The 21,346-nt window shown below is 38.0% G+C and overlaps 1 protein-coding gene and 1 long non-coding RNA gene across 8 annotated transcripts in view; one reads left to right on the top strand and one right to left on the bottom strand.

Moving 5' to 3' along the window:
- The window catches only part of LINGO2 (leucine rich repeat and Ig domain containing 2), a 1,160,577-nt gene that overhangs the window by 1,124,445 nt on the left and 14,786 nt on the right, over positions 1–21,346 (top strand). The gene's annotated exons all lie outside the window — the stretch shown is intronic.
- LOC123593289 lies at positions 6,655–7,878 on the bottom strand. The gene is made up of 2 exons (XR_006710234.1): positions 7,748–7,878; positions 6,655–7,267 (listed from the first exon to the last, which is right to left on the bottom strand). It is a non-coding gene; the product is annotated as an uncharacterized LOC123593289 (long non-coding RNA).

The following is a 21,346-nucleotide window of genomic DNA, read 5'->3' as shown; positions in this document are numbered from 1 at the left end:
ATGCAAGAACCAGGTCCTTCTATGCTTCTTTAGCTCCCCTACCTACCTTACAGGGCTTGGCACAGTAGTAAGCACTCCATGACTTGGGGATGGATGCCAGACTTGAACTCAGTTTTGTAAACCCTGAGTTAACCTGGGACCTATCCCACTTTGTACATCACCTCCTCATGGTGCCGCTTTTCTGCTGAGGTTGCACCTGCGTCGGACGATTGAGGAGCACTTCTGGTCCTTGCACTTAGGGTGCAGAATACCAGTCTTCACCTGTTTCATGGTTTTGATGATGACAGTGTCTCTATTAATAAATATTGAGTTAGCACTTGGACTTACAGAGCCTCCGAGTTGCACATATTTTCCATAAGTAGGCGGCAAAAAAAAAAAAAACTGTTCTCACTGCTCTGAAATTATTTCCTCATTTTTCTGAGACATAAAATCACATATTCATACACTTATTGCTAGCATCATGATTTATGAAGACATTTCAAGAATTGCTTGGATTTAATTAGAAATGGTTATTTTCAAGTGTTATGTTTTTTTAAGTGTCCCATCCATTGTGGGATGGAGTCGGTAACAGAGGAGAACAAAGTAAGGAAGACACAATGTAGATTGTGTGCTGCATCCACAACTGATTCATGCCATGGGTATGGCACTTTACAGTTTACATAATGCCCTTGTGTTCTGATTAACTCCTCTCATCTGTCACACGGGGTTGATATTATTAACCACAGCTTATAGATAGGAAACTGAAAATGAGCATCATTTAAGTGACTCCTCCAAGATCACAGAGCTGGGTTTGAGATTCACATCTATGGTCTCTGCTCTCAGAACAAATCTTGAGCCAGGATAGTAGCATAGTTAAGAATGCGTCCTCTATACCTGGACTGCTTAGTATTAACATCCCCATTTTGCCCTTTATCAGCCTGGCGAGCAAAATAAGGCAAGTCACCTAACCTTTTCATGCCTCCGTTTCCCATTCTCAAAGCAGGAAGAAAATGGAACCTACCATAATTGAGTTAATGCTTGTAATGTTCCTGACAGAACTGACTGGCAGGCAGCACTGAATTGAGTGTGTGTGTGCATCTGGGCCTGTGGGTGTACATGTGCACGCGTGTGTGTGTCCATTTGCATGCCAGTGTGTGTTTTCACTGGTTTGAACTGTTGCTCACGTTTCTGGAAATCTCTCACACATTAGTTCCTTAAGTACGTTTCATTTCCTTTATACCAAGGAGCTGATTCCTAACAGTGGCCTAATTATGAATTATGTGTAGTATATTCATGAGGAGATTGTGAATATGCATCAGACCACGCATTTGGGAACAGGGTCCCAATGTGCAGAAGAGAAACAGAGAAAAAACTCTGACCTCTAGTGTGATCTTCATTAAGACGCTTCTCAGAGTGAATTGCCACAGTAACCCCGCAGCCCACAGCACATAACACAAGCTATAATTTAAAATTTCATGCAGGAAGGAAAAGTTAGAGTTCTCACAAAGAGTCTGTAGATCAAACACAAGATGAGAACTAAGTGTCTTCCCAGTGTATCAAGCATGGAAACAGGCGGTGTGGCTTTTGAGTTCCTTCCTAGTCAATTTTATTGATTAAACTTCACGCTATCTAACGTGCTGCATGTGGCTTGGATGTCTAAAACCGGCTTTTGAACAAAGTGAGGAGACTCAATCCAAACAGTCAGGGAGTAAAAATACTGTGCAGAATTCTGTTGTATTTGCTTTATAGCCTCTAAAAACCAAGGGACCAAACTGAATTGCAGAAGGTGGTGGGGTCGCGTGTGCTAAATTCTATCACTTGACCTGGAGGCACCATGCTGACTGGCTGGTCCTCCACTAATCTAGATGGACATGAAGCTCTGCTCTCTAAACGAGGCAGGAGCCACAGCCCCAAGGCCTTCCCCTCCCGGGTGGGTTGAGTCAACTCCTAGGCTCACTGTCTGGGCACATTTCCTGTCAGCGTCATCATTCAACCTTCCCCATCTTCTACACTCAAATAAGGGCCGGCTACAAAATTACCCTCCTCCTGCCTCCGGGAGATGGTGTGGGGTTACAGAAATAACATGAACTTCAGGGTCAGAGAAAACCTGGACTGTCAGAGTCCTTGTTTTCCTTTTTATTTCTTGTGTGATAAAGGGCAGGACACTTAACTTTGCTCTGCCTCAATTTCCTTATCTGTACATGGAGATAATATTGCCTTACAACTTTGTTAGGAGGATTAAGTGAGATATAAACGGGAAAGTGTTTAGCACATACCAGGTACTTACATGTTAGTTCAGAGAGAGAGGGAGGGGGCAGAGGGAGAGAAACAGAAGGCAGTAGTATTAACTGGCTTTTAAAGGGAACTTCTGGAAATATACAGATGGGTGTCTGACTTGTTAATAAAATTTTAATTTGACTGAGATCAATGAAAAGCTCCATGTGTTGACTACAAATACATACTCATCAGCAATTTCAAGGCAAATCTATCAGGGTTATTTCCTTTCATTAAAGAGCAATATAAATATTGATCAACTCTCCTAATTGACCTGTGGTTTGCTTTCATACATTAAACTTCTGTTCTGCACTGAGGGCACAAATCTCCCAATTACCTTTAGTTCATAATTCATTATGTCACATTAGAAGCTAAACAGAAACACAGAGTCCTCATCAAGAAAATAGCACTTCAGGATCCTTTTGCCTTCTGCATTCCCCACCCCCCCCCACCCCCCATCCCCACCCCCACCTGCCTAAGCCTCTTCCCAGATGACATGGGCCAGGGCTAAGGGAATATCTTCAGCCACCCCAAGTAGGCCAACTTCTTATATGTGAAATTAAAGCAACTGTATGGCAAGGCCAAGAAGCAGCCCCATCACACAGGATGAGAGATGAGAAACACACCGACTAATGAAAAACAAACATTAGGCTTGAGGACACAAGGAGGGCTGGAAAAATGCCAAGGCAAACATCTGCTGTTTCACAAAGATGGCTAAAGGCACGCTAATCATCTTGTCGATGGTGATTAGCATCTTGTCGATGGTGGTCAAAACATTGAAGATACTTTCTTGAAAGGCAGTGGCAATATGTTCTGTCTCCTGAACTCAGAGGGAAACGAAATAATGCGCAACCCTGGGTGGTCAGAATGCTGAACAGTGTGCCTCCAGTGGCTATGTCCTGCACCATCTTGCTAGAAAAGTAGTTCACTTTGAGGGCGTCAGATTTAACCTGCAACATGGATTATTCATAAATTTTCTTGTGAGTTCATTTCCAGGGGAATGAGTGAGCAGTGGCATAAAAAGGTACTTGGCATGTTGCAGGTTTGAGGACATTACAGCTAGAGCCAGGCCTTTGTCTTCCTCTGTGTCAAAGGAAGAGATAATAAAGGAACACATTATTTTCTTCCTTCTGACTAGACAGGGATCCTTCCTTTGCACCTTGGCATTTTGGTATCAAGACAAAATTCATGTTACCCACTGAAGGAGAAGCAAAAGCACTCAGAATATCTGTTGATGGAGAAAGGAACTACATACCCCAGGCTCCGGCCCCTTCGTATGTCAACACAGGATGGGAGGTGGAATCCGGCAGCCTTAATTAGTGAAGTGGCAATTATGACACAGCAGAGATGTGATCCCTCCTTTGAGGAGCCACATTTTCATGACCATAAAACAACACTGATTTTCATCCATTCTCAGGTATATGAAGGGTTTGGTTTCTTAAATCTAGAAGGGGTTGCTTTTAGGATTTTTTTTTTCCTTTGTAAGCCTTTGTCCTTCAATATGTGATAACAGAAGTTTTTAATGTTATATAACCAGGAGATGTTTCATTTTATTATTGCCATTAATATCAAAGGATCACAGCAGAATACTCTTCCAAATATTTGTGGTGAGGTGCAGACATGAGCTAGAGGGAAAGTAAAGGCAAGAATCTGCTTTATGTGAACATTATATATTTTATTGTACCTCTACTCTATTTTCTCTTGTCATTTAGGTAGATTACTAACAGAAGGGGACTATAAAACAATATAAAACAAAATTCACAAGGCAATTTAGAAATTACTTAGTCGATATTATCATTCTAAAATGCATATTTACACATAAAGTCTGTAATAGTGAAGACGAACCAATTTTATTTCTTCAAATCATAAATAAAAGACACACTAAGTGACTACCCCCAAGATCACAAAGTAAAACAGAGGCCAGGGGTATACCCAGCCATAAGTCTTCCCCCTCATTGCTTTTCTTTCCGTAATGTGAAACTTACAAGAAACCAAAATAGGACATATGGATGAGTGACCAAGGGACAGTAAGATGAAGCAAAGATGGCAAGTCCTGGCACTGCTGATCAATCTGATTCTCCTTCTTGCTGATTTCACACACTCAGCCTCTGAAGCCATCTCAACCCAGTGCTGCATCTAGCCACCCACAGATTAGTGAAGTGAACTCACAATGTGAAGTGCATTTCCTCTCTGGTTCAGCAGTTGAGTGCATGGAGTTTAGAACAGGATTGACCAACGTTCAAGTTCCAGTTCTACCACTTACTTGAGCTTGAGCAAATGACTTAATTTCTCTCAGCTTTGTGTTCTTCTATAAAATAGAAATACTGCCATTTTTCTCTTAGGGGAGTTCGATGATATAGAAAGTGCTAAGCACAGTATGTGGCAGACAGTAAGCTCTCAATGATATTGATTACAAATCCAAAAGAACTACTTCTCTGTATTTTCCATCTTTCAACTTTGCATCACTAGATTTAGTAAAAGGTGTGCAGGAGAGTTCTACAGAGCTACCTGGTGGTGCCTTAGGCTTTGCTGCTAGATGTTATATTAAAGAAAATTATATATGAGTCACGGAGACACTTCATTAAATAAAATCTAGCTGCTAGGACCTGCTAAGTCCACTTTCAGCCACACGTTCAGTGTCCCTCTAAAGGCATCTGTTACACTGAACTGCAGTTCAGCTAAAGATGGCTCATTTAGAGTCTAAAGAAGCCTGAAAAGGTTTTAGAATGCAGGATGGAATCGTTACTAGAGCTAAATCTGGAGATGAAGCATTCTTACATCCCATCCTAGGAGCAAAGGGTGCAAGGCACAAAGAACACACACAGGGTAGCCAGGTCTGATGGGTACTTTTATTAGCTGTTCTTTCCAGTGACACTATCCAGGAAGAGCAAGCTAAAAGCAGTCAAGCACACATTCCACTGAAACAAAAATGATGTTTTCATAGAAGCCTACTGGGGCTTGTTTGCACAGCCTGAATCTGGGGCAAACAGCTTGCTGCATCTCTTAATGCCTAGTCTCAGCACTTAGTTAATTTGGGATCTATTTCTTGCCTATTAAAAATAAAAACAGTTGCATTCACTCTTCAGCATGAATTGTTTTCTGGAAAGCATTGTGGCAATGTGAGATTGTTAGGCAGTTGTATTAGACAGTGACATATTCAGGCTCCCCTGTGATGGGGGGGGCACATTTCAGATAATCACTTTAAATATTTCACTAACACAGTAGTAAATATTTAAAAAGCATATAGTGATAATGCTGTTTATCATACTCATTCCTTTATTTCCAAGAAAGCTTGTCTTCTGAGGATATGCAGTCAAAAGCTCTCCCTAGAATATCATCATTTGTAATGGATGCTCCTATATAGTTTATTTTTGTTTATACTAGCAGCCGGGGAGTCAAGGCAACCGGGGGAAGTACAAAAGCAAAAAAAAAAATAATTATCATTGAGGAGATAAGGGGAAGCCACTGAAAAAACACTGCTCGGCACCCGTGGAGCTTTCTACCTACTAAAGTAATGAATTAGTCATCCAGAAGGGCATGAATGTTCCCAGCAGCAGAAGCTTGCCCTGTCGTCCAGGAAGGTTTAATTGTCAGATTCTTACCAGTAGGAGTGACAGTGAAGTGCCTCCTTCTGCCATGGTATGATGCTACCATCTTTTCTCCCTTTGGGTCCAACGCTTTTTGAAAATGTAGACAAAGTCCAAATTTTATCCTAATGCCTAGCGACTCTTCCATGAATATTGCATAATTATTGAAAGATAGTATCTTATGAATTTGAAGGTATTTGCTTACAGTTTTGTTTTGTTTTTTTTTTTTTTTTTTTTTTTTTTTTTTTTTTTTTTTTTGCATTTACATAGAAAGTCACTTGGAACAGGCATCTTTGTTAGTGCCTTAGTGGGATCTTCTCATGGGATTTCTCAGAGATTTATGTGTTTGGAACCAAACTTAGATCAAAAAAAGTATACAGAAGGTTCTATAAAGTATCATGGGAGTGATGGATCTCATAGTATATTACTGTCACACAAATAATTCTTTCCCAGCTAGCCTGCTTGCTGCCCTAGTGCGTACTCACCTGGGAACTCTATAAAGGGTACAGAATTTAAATTTGTACCTTCCTACAACCTAGCAAATTTCCTTCCTACCACTTCATCCCTTAAAAAAAAAATGAAAGTAAAGTTTTAAATAGTCTCCTTGTAGAAAGAAGGGTCCATGTATTGCAGTCGGTGAAAGTAGAGATGATAGAGCCAGACCTATTACTAGTCTGTGAAATCAGGCACATTTCCAAAGGGCTCTGAGAATCTGTGTCTCCTGTGTCTAGAGGTGACTCAGTTCCTCCCTCACAGAGGTGATGAGTAAATGTGATGATACACGGAAAGAACCCAGCACAACATCTGGCATATACATTATAGTTATTCTTTTATTATCACGGAGTTTTCTTAATCCAGGCCATTTGGTCTCAAAAACTATTCTCTGGAAAAGCAAACTTGGGACCTACCTCAGCTGAAAAGAGTAGTTTAATTTGCATCATGAGGCAACAGCTCGATTGCAAGGAAGAAAGGACTCTCCTTCGAAACTGGAGAATTTAATGGCTCGTGAGAATGAGTTCACTTTCCGTCCCAGAAAACTGACTTCCAGGCAGAGATGTCGAGGAGTGTGTCCTGACTGAGGAGGCCCAGCAGCTTCCATGTAGTACTCAGATGTCGGCTTCTCTGCTGTAGCAAAGGGCAGAGAGGCGAAAGGCCTGTGTGCCAGGAAGTAAAAGCACCTTGCCTGTATTTTATTTCATTGCTCAAGCCATCACTTCATTTACTTCCATCTTATGTTTGGGCAGGTTCACATGTGGCAATTTTACAGCTTGTGGGAAGCTAATTAATAATAATTCAGATAAAGCAAATGCTTTTCTTTTGGCAAGGGCACTGTAGATCAATTTAAGTCAAATATGTCCAGTGCTGTTGGAATAATAAACTCTTTCATAGTATTAGAGATACTATAAAATCCACAGACTGTGTACAACCTGAATGGGATTAAAGACAGGTAATTAATCTTCTCTGCATTTTCTTATCAGGGAAAATAGATTTTTAGACGGAAGTTTTGTACAATTTTTAAATTATTTAGAAACTCATGTCCCATTTTTCCTATGAGATTTCTGTCCCAACTAGATTCTAAATGTTATTAAAATGTCAAAAATGTGCCATCAATCAATGCCAGATTAAATTACCTTTTACATTAATTTTGTACTTTAGAAATTGTGTCAGATCTAGATCTATTCTCATTTGACCCAGTGATGTTCATAGAGCAGTTGTTAATGCCCCCATTTGATAGATAAGGAAACTCCGGGACAGAAAAGGTAAGGGTCTTACCCAGTTATGCAGTTAGTGGCAGGGCTAGATTAGAACCCATGTTTCCTATCTCATAGTCCCAATAATATCCCATCACACATAAAGCCTTTCTAAGTGATACAAGCCATAATAATGGTTTCCATCAATCCACATACGGAGAAGTCTCATTTTGTCCTTTGGTCTAGTGAAGAGAGCAATTCATGAAACATCAAGCAACCAGCACAGCACATTTACACCATGGAAATTAGCAAAGGGTAGGTTTCTGCCTGTCTATTACCATGATAACCAAGGCAACTAAACTACATGAAGATTCTGAAAATCTACCACAAGGATTCTGATTGGGCAGGTTCTATTCTGGGTTCTAATTTAGTATGTTGTGGGTAAAACCCAAACATCTCACTATATATTAAATTATATAAAAATGTTATATATATATTATATTATATATGTAATTATTAAATTCTATATTAAATTATATATAATATATATTAAATTATTAAAGTATATATAAATTAGATTATTTTAAATTATATTAAGTTAAATTAATATTACATTATATATATAATTTAAATTATATATGAAATTATATATTTTATATCATTTAAATTATATATATAATGTAATATATATACATTTATATTTATTATATATATTTATAATGCTATGTCTTATTAACTTCAATATTTAATATTTAAATTGTATGTCATTTCTAATTCAAAAGAGACAAGAATAGACAAAAATTTTTCTTCCCTTCCTCTGCCTCTCATCTACCCAATTTCTTTCCCTGGAACCAATATCATCTTGGTATTCTTCTAGAGCTATTTTATTAACATACCGTGCAAAGACATAGTTAAAAAAACAAATTATGAGAAAATATTTAATAATTTTTAATGCTTATTTTTGAGAGACAGAGTGTGAGTAAGGGAGGGGGCAGACAGAAAGGGAGACACAAAATCCAAAGCAGGCTCCAGGCTCTGAGCTGTCAGCACAGAGCCCATCACGGGGCTCCAACACACAGACCATGAGATCATGACCTGAGCCGAAGTTTGAGGCTTACCCAACTGAGCCACCCAGGTGCCCCAATATTTTCACATAATTTGGCTCATTTTAAGCAAGTTCCACCAATGATTCCGGTGCAGGTAGTCTTCAGCTGATCAGTCAACTCCTCTGGAAAGAATACTGATGCTTCTAGAACACAGAAACCCCTTGTGGGAAGCTCAAACAGTCTTCTTCACACTTGAGTGTGTATCGGAATGACCTGCAGGGCTTGGACACAGATGGCTGGCTCCTCTGCTTGGAGAATCAACCATCCAAAGCAGTATTTATGAAGTTCTACACTCATAACTTAAGTTCCTTTCAAAATAAAACCTGAAATGGCCATAAAAACAGCAGTATTTGTGGTCCTTACTAGGTTGCAGGGACTGTTTCAACCACTTAACTTGTTTAAGCTTGCAATAGTTACATGAGGGAGATACTATTATCCCAGTTTACTGAGGGGAAATTGAGGCAGACAGGTTTAGTAACTTCCCCAACTTCATTCATTCAGGTGGTTAGTGAGAGAACCAATCAAACCCCAGAACCACCAGTCTGTGCTGTCTTCCAGTCCTCAAGACAAAGCCTCACAGACACTTGCTTACAAATCCTCAGCACCAAATTTGATTGAGAGCCTCTCACTTACCACATAGCTCCCAGATGTAAAATGTAGTAACACAAAAGATAAATGTGTGCTTTTTTTTTTTTGACAGAAGGAATTTTCATTTTAACACATGCAAATAAAATTCCTTTTGTTAGTTTCTGCTGTAATGAATTTGAGAAATTAACAAATTACTTGCAGCTGTATAGGAAGTTCTATAAAATGAGGCATACCAGTATTTTGTACGCAACAATTTTTAAAAATCTGTATTTAAGTAATCTCTACACCAAATGTGGAGTCTGAACTCAGGACCCCAAGATCAAGAGTTGCATGGTCTACCAACTGAGCCAACCAAACGCTCCTATACCCAGTAACAACTTTTTATAAGTGTAGTGGATCACATGAGGTTGATATACAAAATTGTATACAACATACAAAATACTGCCCTGGTTAATATATATATGGAGCTATTTAATTCAAAGCAGTTGGGTGTATTTACTATGCGTGATGGATCCAACACCAGCTTTGCAAAAGGCAATTGTTAATTTTTGACATACTATATAGATGTGCTGATAACACACTGTCAACAGGAAGTTTTTTCTTTGGAGAACAGGTTGTTAAACACTTACCAGCATACCACTGGTCATATATTCCAAACCAAATACACACATTACACACATTTTTCCTGAACAGTGACTTCTAAGAAGGAAGATATTTTAAGTGGTACGTTACTAATATGGGCACATTAAATAGAACGTTAATCACGGTATTGACTTCTTAACTTTAATCACCGAATTCTTGCCAGTAACCAAAAATGTAGATTAGACACACAGAATTTATCTCCTATCCCTTTGCTATTAAGTATCTAAATAATTATTTCTGTACTCAACGTCCCTAAAGCTAAAACACATGATTAGGGAAAGGTGCCCCCAGGTTCTTGTTCTTAGAGTCCTAGAATGGCGATCAGAAGCTGAGATGTGTAATAACTCCTCTGGTAACAGAATGAAGAATGTGGAGTGCATCTGGAGTAGGCTTGATAAGTTAATATCGTACTTTGCTTCTAAGTTTCTTGTCTTTGAGTGTTGTATCATTTCTTAAAATCAAGTCACATTTTGTAATTTTCTAGCTTTAAATAGGCTTGGAATTTCCCCACATAATTAGGGCAAATATGTAAATAATCTCAACCTGTTGACCCTTTCTTTCCCTAAAATGATAAGAAATTTTCTCTTTACTTACATTAGTAGTGGCTGCAGTTTCAATCTCTGAGTAAATTAAATGCATTCAATAGTATTTTAATTACCTACTCCTTGTAATTTTTTATTTTAATTCCAGTGTAATTAACAGAGTAGGATATTAATTTTAAGTGTACAATATAATGATTAAATAATTCCATATATTACTCAAGGCTCATCAAGATAAATGTACTCTTAATTCCCATCACCTATTTCACCCATTCCCCCATGCATCTCCCCTCTGGTAACCATCTGTTTGTTCTGTATAAAGTCCAGTTTTTTTATTTCTCTGACTGGCTTAGTTCACTTAGTGCTATTAGGTCTATCCATGTTCTTACCAATGGCAAGATTTCACTCTTTTTATGGCTGAATAATATTCCATTATACATATATGTATATGTATATTATACACATATACATATGTATATATGTATATATATACACATATATACATATGTCACATCTTCTTTCTCCATCTATTGATGTACACTCAGGCTGCTTCCATATTTTGGCTCTTGTAAATAATGCTGCAATAAACATAGGGATGCATATATCCTTTTGAATTAGTGTTTCTGTATTCTTTGAGCAAATACCCAGGAGTTCAATTACTGGATCATATGGTAGTTCTATTTTTATTTTTTTGAGGAAATTCCATACTGTCTGCCAAAGTAGCTACACCAGTTTGCATTCCCATCCATAGTGCAAGACGGTTCCTTTTTCTCCACATCCTCCCCAACACTTGTCATTTCTTGTGTTGTTGATTTTAGCCATTCTGACAGGTGTGAGTTGGTATCTCATTGTGGTTTTCATTTGCATTTCCCTGATGATGAGTGAAGTTGAGCAACTTTTCATTATCTTTTGGCCAACTATATATCGTCTTTGGAGAAATGTCTGTTCATGACTTTTGCCCATTTTTAATTGGATTATTTGTTTTATTGGGGTTTTGAGTTGTATAAGTTCTTTATATATTTTATATACTAACCTTTTGTTACTAACCTACTCCCTGTTAACCCCAAACTGATGGTCAAGAATTCAATTTGGTAATTAGAAAAGTGTTTTTAGATGGAACTTTTACTGCTATCATAATCCCTGAATGAAAGCGTGCAATACCATGTGGCAATGAACACATTTATGGTGACCAGCATTGTACAGATGGTGTTGAAGTTTTTTCAAGGGATTTCACAATTTGTAGAACTTCATTCTACAAAACTACACTGACCCCCTACCCCCAGCACTCTAAAGCCACTGAAAAGCTTTCTCTGAAGACCTGTTTAACTCCTAATAGAAGAGTGCAGAGAAACAAAAGATCTTCCATGGCAGCTGTTTTCCTCAGTCCTGACAGAAAGGGAAAGGGACCCAGATGGGGGCATCCTTGAGGATTGTAGCTCTGGGCAGCTGCTCTCCTGAATCCCACCACGGCTGCCTAGGACCTTCATTCATTCTCTCAGGACCAGAAAATACAAAGCCAGCTCTCTCCCTTGGAAACACCAAAAATCTCCACTTACATGAAAAATACAGTAAAGCCTTTCATTCTTTACATTGGCCTCACTGGTTTAAAAAAAAAAAAAAGATACAAGAGTGGTGGTGGTGGTGAGTCCAGTTCAAATCACAGCATTTGCTTCCTGTATAACTCAGCGTTGCCCCAGGCCAGGTACTCTGGAATAGTGACTTGTTTGTGACAGACAGAAGTTGTTGGAGGAGTTTTAGGGGGATTTTTGAGTGGATAGAGAAAGGAGGATTTGGGGTGAGGAGGGGAAACGTTCCCTTGTTAAACCTGCAGAAAGTCTTTCTTTTGTCCCAGGTTTCCCAAACGTTGCTGTTCTCTTCAGGCAATTTTATCTAATTAACATCTATTTTTCACATCTTTACACAGTAATCACTGTTCAATTACTGGAACCCAGCTGCTGATGCTAAAAAGTACTGAAAAATCAAATTCCTACAATAAATCCTTAAATGCCCTCATCATCACCTAAATGAAGACAAAGCAATTTGATTCTTCAACTGCCCCCTCTTTTACCCATGTACCTTCATTCCCTTTTTATGAATCCTTTTGTGACTTTGGTTCTGTCCAAACCCATTACTGAAGGCCACAAGGCAAGAGTCAAAAAAAAAATATATGAACAGGGGTGCATAGGTGGCTCAGTTGGTTAAGGGAATGACTCTTGATTTCAGGTCATGGTCTCACAGTTTGTGAGTTCAAGCCCCGCGTGGGGCTCTGTGCTGACAGTGTTGAGCCTTCTTGGGATTCGCTCTGCCTCTCCCCCACACGCTCTCTCAAAAATAAATAAACTTAAAAAGAAAGACAAACCTGAACATGAACACAGAAGTTTCCATGTAAGGATTGTAAGGGATTTAAATATTTACATATTCTTTGCTTTTAAGGAATCAAACTAATTTTGAAGAGCATTTTATCTAAAGTTAATATTCATGTGTGTATTCGCTCCAGAGAATTTTACCCTCCAGAGGAAAAATGTTGTCATCCGTTTGCATGTTCTTTAAGTGTTAGCTTTATAAGAGATGTGGTCATTGAAATCTTTCCCCAAAGGCATTACAAACTTGACTTATTAGATTGGTTAATAATTTTTATTTTATTAAAATTTTTTTAATGTTTATTTTTTAAGAGAGAGAAAGAGAGGATGGAAGAGGGGCAGAGAAAGAGTGAGACACAGAATGCGAAGCAAGCTCCAGGCTCTGAGCTGTCTGCACAGAGCCTGATGCTTGGGCTTGATGCTTGGGACCAAACCTACAAACTGTGAGATCATGACTTGAGCCAAAGTGAGACATTTAACTAAGCCACTCAGGTGCCCCCCAAATTTGGCCTTTTAAAAATTAATCACTGGGGCACTTGGGTGGCTCAGTTGGTCAAGTGTTTGACTTTGGCTCAGGTAATGATCCTAGGGTTTGTGAGTTTGAGTCCTGTGTTGGGCTCTGAGAGCTCAGAGCCTGGAGTCTGCTTCAGATAGTGTCACCCTTTCTCTCTTCCCCTCTTCCACTCACTCTCTCTCTCACTCTAAAAGATAAGTATTTTTAAAAAGGCCAAATAGAATTTTTCATGTGCATTATGTATATTTTACAACATGTTGGCTACCTTAAATCTTTGAGTAAGAGGAGAAGGAGGGGGAGGTAGAAGGGGAGAAGGAATAAAGTAGAACAAGAAAAAAAAAGGAAAATGGAAAGAGGGATTAGAAAAGAAAGTGACTTTTTATGTTATTGATGTGAAAAAATGCAGTTATGCAGTGTAGTTATAAAACTTACAGTGAGACTTTGCTATTTTAAGTTAAAAACAAAGGGAGAACCAAGATTTGCTGAGGGCTTCCTACATGCCAACCATGTTATGTGCTTCAACTCATTTAAAAACCTCAACAAATAGTTGAAAAATATGTATTATCTTTGACCTTAGGAAACAGGCTCCCTCGGTTTAAGTGCCATGATTAACAGAATTAATCAGCAGTTGCAAGATCAGGCATTGGAACCTTTCTGTGCTGTTTCCATGATGTGTTTCTGTTTCCATGGCATGCCTTTATGTCTATGATTTCTTGATCATTGGTTGTGAATTCCAAGTCTTTGAGCATGAACTCAGCCCCTAATTATGAAATGGTTGATATGAAAATAGCACAGCCCATTATCCAGAATTTCTCACATTGGACTTCAAAACAACAATGGAGAGACAAAGGCAACATATTTCCTCAAGGGATAACAGAATTCATAAGCATCTCTCTTCTCACAGCAAAAACAACACAAAAATCAGTGATGTTTAGTTGGGGTTAAAATACAAACTCCTTACTATTATAGTCTTTTGGCTGTAAGGATAGCATAGCCCTCAAAAGACAGGAGAATTTTCTTGATTCTAACCCCATACCTCTTACTTGATCTTAGAGAGTTTTTTCCTAAAACTATATTAATCCATTAAGATGAAACAAATATATTTTTCTTCAGATTTACATTGAAAGTACTCAGTTTTGAGATCAGCCTCCAGGATAAAAAATGTTACAGCAGAACCCCAGAATCCAAGGGAAACACCGACATATGGCTATGAGGAAGGAAATCTATATGCTTCCAGGATAGTAGCCATGTATCCTTCTTTGCCTTAGGCAGTGTTTTCACCTCTTACCCAGCATTATTATGAATACTGCCCCCTCCCCTTCACAGAAGTGTCCCAGTTTGGGTGGTGTACTCTGTGGCCATTCTATCTATGGAAAACCTAGATCACCAGAGCAAACACAAATGTGTTTCCCATCTTGGGTTTTGCCATGCAGAGAACATGCAATATTAACACACCATTATGAGACCTTAGTAAAGCTAAAACCAGTAAGTTATATAATTAATGTTACTTATTTAATCTATAAAATATGTTGAGAAGTAGCAGTTCTTTGTCCCTCTGCTATGGCGGATTCTGTGTCTTTGCAGAGATAAATGGAGGAAGTTAAGCTAGACTATGTAGTCAGTGACAGACTTGAGTTTGAATCCTAGCCCTACCACTTACTGCATGAATGGCCTTGATCTAGTTGCTCAGACTTCCCTAAGCTCCAGTTGCATATTCCATTAAGGATAGGGAAATAATAGGAGGGCACCTGTTGGGATGAGCACTGGGTGTTGTATGGAAACCAATTTGACAATAAATTTCATAAAAAAAAAATAGAAAAATAATACCACCTGTCACCCAGAGTTGTTGTTGTTGTTGTTGTTTAATTTACATCCAAATTAGTTAGCATAAGTTGAGGGTTTTTTTTTTTTAATTTTTTAACATTTATTTATTTTTGAGACAGAGAGAGACAGAGCATGAACGGGGGAGGGGCAGAGAGAGAGGGAGACACAGAATCGGAAGCAGGCTCCAGGCTCTGAGCCATCAGCCCATAGCCCGACGCGGGTCTTCAACTCACAGACCACGAGATCATGACCTGAGCCGAAGTCGGATGCTCAACCGACTGAGCCACCCAGGCACCCCTAAGTTGAGGTTTTTTTAATTATTTGTTTAATGTTTGTTTATTTTTGAGAGAGCAAGAGACAGAGTGTGAGTGGGGGAGGGGCAGAGAGAGAGGGAGACACAGAATCTGAAGCAGGCTCTAGGCTCTGAGTCGTCAACACAGAGCCCAATGTGGGGCTTGAACCCTCAAACCACTAGATCATGACCTGAGCAGAAGTCAGATGCTTAACTGACTGAGCCACCCAGGCATCCCCAGAGTTGTTTTTAACAGAGTAACTGGGCTTTAGAGCCAGAAAGACCTCAGCTGAAATCCCACTTCTACCCCTTCTTTGCTATATAACCTTGTACAAGAAAATTGACCTAGAATTCAGTTTCGGCATCTCTATAAGATGGTAAGGAGAACAGTTGCTCTCTCAGTGGAGGTTGTCTTGAGGACTGAAGAATATAGTGCATATTCAAGTAAGCATGTCATAAATTTATTATCATTATTTTGAAATATAAAATGGGACAGTCCTTAATAAGGCCTATAAATAAATTGTACCAGAAATTTAGTTAGTATTGCCTTTTTTTTTTTCTGGCCACACATTATTAGGTACTAATAAGCCTAGTTTAAATCAGTTTTCTTATCAAAATACCAAATTAAGGTTTCACTTGCTTTTAAATACTCAAGTTTTCACACAAACATAACATAAATTATACCCTTGAAGTGGCTGAACTAAAACCTCAAATGACATTGTTTTCCATAAAACAAAGTTGGAATTGCTACAATCCATTACCTTATACAAGCTATTTTAAATGCTGAGCTCTTTCGTACTTTGATTTTGACTGTAATTTTTAGTCATGAAAATTTGGGTTTGCTGAGTCATTTATTAGTTTTCTTTCAAGACAATTTATCCAGATGAGGTTAATTAGCAGGTAATATGATTCCCTAGGACTCTAGGAAATGTTTACCAAAATACAAATCAACTGGCAAATACATACAAGCTTCCCTAATACATGTGACTATACATACACACACTTTATACAGTGTATACACACACACACTTTATACAGTATTACCATGTATAGTGTATTTGTATGTAGTGTGCGACTATAATCTCCAAAGAGATAAAATCTCCAAAGAGATAAAGAGATAAATGCACACATGTGTATATGTATACATATAAAGTTCTCATCCCTTTGTATATATTTGCAACTGAAAGAAATAAACCAAGAAATCAATTAAGATGTGATTTCTCAGTTCCCTCATTAGAAGTAACTCAAATGAAAGAAGAATATTCACTAATACTCTATCTGTACCAATTGGTGCCAAGCAGTAAGATGAAAAGCCATGCCCAGCACTGCACTGGGAGAGAGAGTGGGAGCATGGAAGGTAGAGAGTGTCCACAGAGGGCTGAGTGAGAGTCCCCATTCCAGCATCTGTCCCATGTTTGACTCCTACTGCTCTTACAGAATCCCAACACATGAAATGTCAGGAGCAAAAAGCCTGTTCCATAAGTCTTTAATGTATTTCCCCCAAAGTGTGCGATGCATTCCAATGCAATACTCTGAATTTAGATTGTACAAAACGTTTAGTAACCATGAATTAATAAGCATAAAGTTAGTGCCTTTTAACTTTACCATGCTCCTACTACAGTGAGGAGACTCAGTTTGAACACCTCTCTGAAGGAGAACAGGTCTCTGGTTCAGAGCTTTGGAAAATAAGAAATTTTAGCCAGAAAATAGCCTTTTGCTTCCATTGTATGTTTTTTTAAATTCTTTTCCATTTATTAATTTCCATTCTGATTCTCTATTTCAATTATACAGTAAGGGGCGCCTGAGTGGCTCAGATGGTTAAACGTCTGACTCTTGGTTTCAGCTCAGGTCATGATGTCATAGTTCGTGGGTTTGAGCCCCACAGCAGGCTCTGTGCTGGCATCAGGAAACCTGCTTTGGATTCTCTGTCTGCCCCTTCCTTGCTCGCTCACACACACTCTATCTCTCTCTCATAATTTTTAAAGAAAATTTTGTGTTGTTTATCCTATTTACTGTATAGAGTCAACAAAAGTTAAGACAGTGATAACAAGAATGACATTTGGAAACTGCTACTGTTATTATCACCTATCAGCAGAGGCTTACCACCTGCTTTGCTCAAGGTACTGCGCTGAGCAAAAGAGTACTGTCCTCCACCTTTCTTCCTTCATGAGACAAATAGGCAATAAAAAGCACATGTATACATGGAAAGATCTACTCTACAGGTCGGGGGGAGGCTTGTGGATAGTTCCCTTTCTAGCATCCATGACTTTGAGTCCTTCCTTTGTCACTTACTCTCCACCTGCAGTTTGAGCCTACCATGGTTAAGAAGTGCTATTCCAAGAAGGCAAATAGGTGCGACTTCAAGAACCTAGATTCTACTAGAGCAGATGAGACACGAGCATACCTAATATATGCAGGGGAATACTAAGATACTGACAAGCACTATGATAGTCACAGTGAAAAGAGAAACAGTCACCAAAATGGGACTTAAATTCTTCCCTAACATTGGAAGGCGACCCTTTAAGTAACTAATAAAAAACATAGCAGGTCATGTCAATATATCAGTTATCCACTAGCACAGAGGTTTGCTGTGATTGAATTTCAAAAGGTTTTCATCATGTTTTTATGTTGTTGTTTTTTTTTTTCAAAATTAGTGTAATATAATGGACATTGAAAACATTTGTTGAACAAGAAACAAATAGAATTGATTGTGCTATGAGCAGTGGATATTCTGACACTTAACACTTTGGTGTACTTCTTTACAATCTTTCAATACCTAAGGGTATTTTTCCCTTCACTATATTCACAATAGAGATACAAATTCATATCCCACTTTGTTCAATTTACATTTTTTATGTAAAAATCTTTCAAGTTGTTAAGTATCTCCTATAACAATAGTTTTAATGCCTGCATAATAGTCAACTTGAGAAGATGAATCACAGATAATGAAATTACTTCTCCATGACTGGTCATGGTTTTATGCAATATTTGAATTTATTAAATAATGTAGTAACATGTGTCTTTGATGTTTAAAGTTATAATTTGATTCCAATTTGGGAGAATGATATTAATATCATTAATTTGTTTACTGGACAGAATTTCCTTACTAGACTACCAAATGTTTGAAAACAAGAATTCCATTTACTCATCTCTATGTCCCCAGCTCTGCCTTGCATGTAGAAGGTACCTAGTATATGTATATGGAGTTGAATTAAATATACTTTTTTCTTTGATAGTTTCCCCGCTCTTTCGCAGAGGGAATTTAAGAAATCACTTGGCAGTCATCAGTTGTTAAATGAAGGGAACCTCTACAAGTATCTACTTAGACATTAAAATCTGTTATGAATGTCTTGGGATATAAAAACTACATACTCTTGCATAGTCTGTTTACTGTATAGCTTTTTTGTTAAAAAAAAAAAAAAAGCTGCATTTCACCTTCATTTTCTCATCTAGAAAGTAGCTGGAAAAATGTTAGAAATCCTGTCACCTAGGAATCTAATAATGAGTTAGTATGAATTAAGAATAGAAAAATGGGAATTTTAGGGGCGCCTGGGTGGCGCAGTCGGTTGAGCGTCCGACTTCAGCCAGGTCACGATCTCGCGGTCCGTGAGTTCGAGCCCCGCGTCAGGCTCTGGGCTGATGGCTCAGAGCCTGGAGCCTGTTTCCGATTCTGTGTCTCCCTCTCTCTCTGCCCCTCCCCTGTTCATGCTCTGTCTCTCTCTGTCCCAAAAATAAATAAACGTTGAAAAAAAAAATTAAAAAAAAAAAAGAAAAATGGGAATTTTAGATGCGATTCTGTATCTGACAAAAATGGGTACATCACTAAATGCCACAGTTGAACCTTAGTGTAGCAAGATATGATTGTTTCTCTAATGTGTAAAAAAGTCAGCTGAATGCAAAATTACATCAATGATATTTTAGATAGATGATAAGGTAATTTTCCAGATGTCTAAATCTTTTCTGGAATAATTTGTAAATAAGCTAATAATAGAAGCTTTAATATATCCTTGCATACTAGATTGATAATTAAGAGCAATTAATATTTTTTTTTGGGAAGAGAATGGCTAGCTGCTTACCAAACCGGTTTGCCAGCCTCCCATGCAGTTAGATGTGCCCATGAGACTGAGTTCTGGCTAAAGAAATGTGAGCAGTAATTACAAGTGCTATTGTCAAGTCTGGCTCTCTTACCCATAATCCTCCTTCTTTCTCCATATAGAATGGAAAGGACTTCAAAGATCTCAATGAGTGTGGAGACAAAAAATACACAGGCACAAGTCCCTCGGTGTTTAATGGAGCAGAACTAATAAACTACTGGTTTAAGCCCCTGGGATTTCAGGATTTATCTGTTACAAAAGCCTGCAGAAATTTATATTTGTTAATTTCCAGAATGTTCCAGATGGGATTTAAGACAGCTATCTTGTCTGAACAGCTTTAAATAAGAAAGGAGCTAAAATGTCTAGGTGCTTTCAGCATCAACTAATTAAAACTAGGTAATCTCCAGCAAGATTCCCCTTCATTCATGAAGACTCATACTTCAAAAAGAGTCTAGTTTTTCACAAGACAATAGATAAAAATCAAGAATTTAAAAGGGGAACTACTTAACAGAATTCTACTCCATTTGATTTTATTTTCCCAAGTAAAATTTAATAATCTTATGAAATAGAAATACTGGTCCTCTGTGGTCACTTCATAGAAAAGTGGGACATTTCTTCATAGAAATGTGGACATTTCATAGAGAGTGGCCTGAGTGGATCTTGAGGACTGAGCAGTTAGTACAGAAAGGCAGGTAACATTTTATTTTTTTAACTCTACCTTCAGAGGGATTTAAATGACTAACCGGCAGGAATTTTTACCCTAGATTGTGGTTTCCTGAATTTTCTCATTTGTGATATGAGATACCTAACCAAATCTTAACATTTACCTCAAAAGGTTAACCCAGTGCTTCCAGAAAACTATCCCTGCAGGATGGATAGGCTTTTAGTACTCCCTTCAAGTAAGAAATTTTATATGTCTAAGAGCCATCATCTGTAATATTTCCCTTTCTCCAGATAAATAACAATAATTCTCAAATAAATTCTCCAAATAAAGAACAATAATAGCCAACATGTATGGAACTCTGACATCATATGCATATGACATTCTATTCTCACAATAACAGTAGGGTAGTTACTATAATTCCCATTTTAAGGTAAGAAAACTGAGAATAAGAGATAGTTCAGACTTAAACACTTTATTTTGTGTATCTATCCTCTTAGCCATTACCTTATAATGCCATACAGATTTGAAGCACTGCATATCACATTTGTGAGGCCCTCAGCATCTTAGCCAACTACCCTTTAATAATATTAATTTCAAAGAGAGATCTCAAAGCTAGACAAAAAGCACTTTCATCTTTAAAAGGTTTAAGTAGAATGTGCATATTCTGTATGTCCAAGTATTTCTATGTAGGCCAAAAAAACTCAGAACTGTGGGAGAAGAGCAAATAATTTGCATTTCAAAGAGATGAAAATAATCACAAGAACAGAGGGCTCTCCAATTTGAGGAAAGATTAAACGGAAACTATTAATTAATGACTTAAAACAAGCTCTGCTAATTGTTTACTAGTCACTTGAATACAAAATGAACTTGTGTTTTGAAATAGATACAGTCCAGTGGAAAGTGGAATCAGAACCATGAAAAAAGACACCAAAGCATAGCCCAGAGGGAAAAATGAGGAAATTTTAAAAGGAAGCATTACTTTCTTAGTTGCTTAAATAGTTGCTATCTGAGATGAGTTGTATTTAGTCATACTATATGAGAAAGGATTAAAGGAGCCCAGGATAAAAGTTAAGAGCTCTGCCTATGAAGCTGAACAATTTTCATAGAAATGGTGGTGCCATTACTGATTAAGGCTATATGACCTTTGGCAAATGACTCAACCAACAAGCAGGGTAGAGACACAAGTGCTTCC

This window comes from Leopardus geoffroyi, chromosome D4 (genome assembly GCF_018350155.1).
Source record: "Leopardus geoffroyi isolate Oge1 chromosome D4, O.geoffroyi_Oge1_pat1.0, whole genome shotgun sequence".
Classification (NCBI taxonomy): Eukaryota; Metazoa; Chordata; class Mammalia; order Carnivora; family Felidae; genus Leopardus; species Leopardus geoffroyi.
This window is presented reverse-complemented; position numbering and strand designations above follow the sequence as displayed.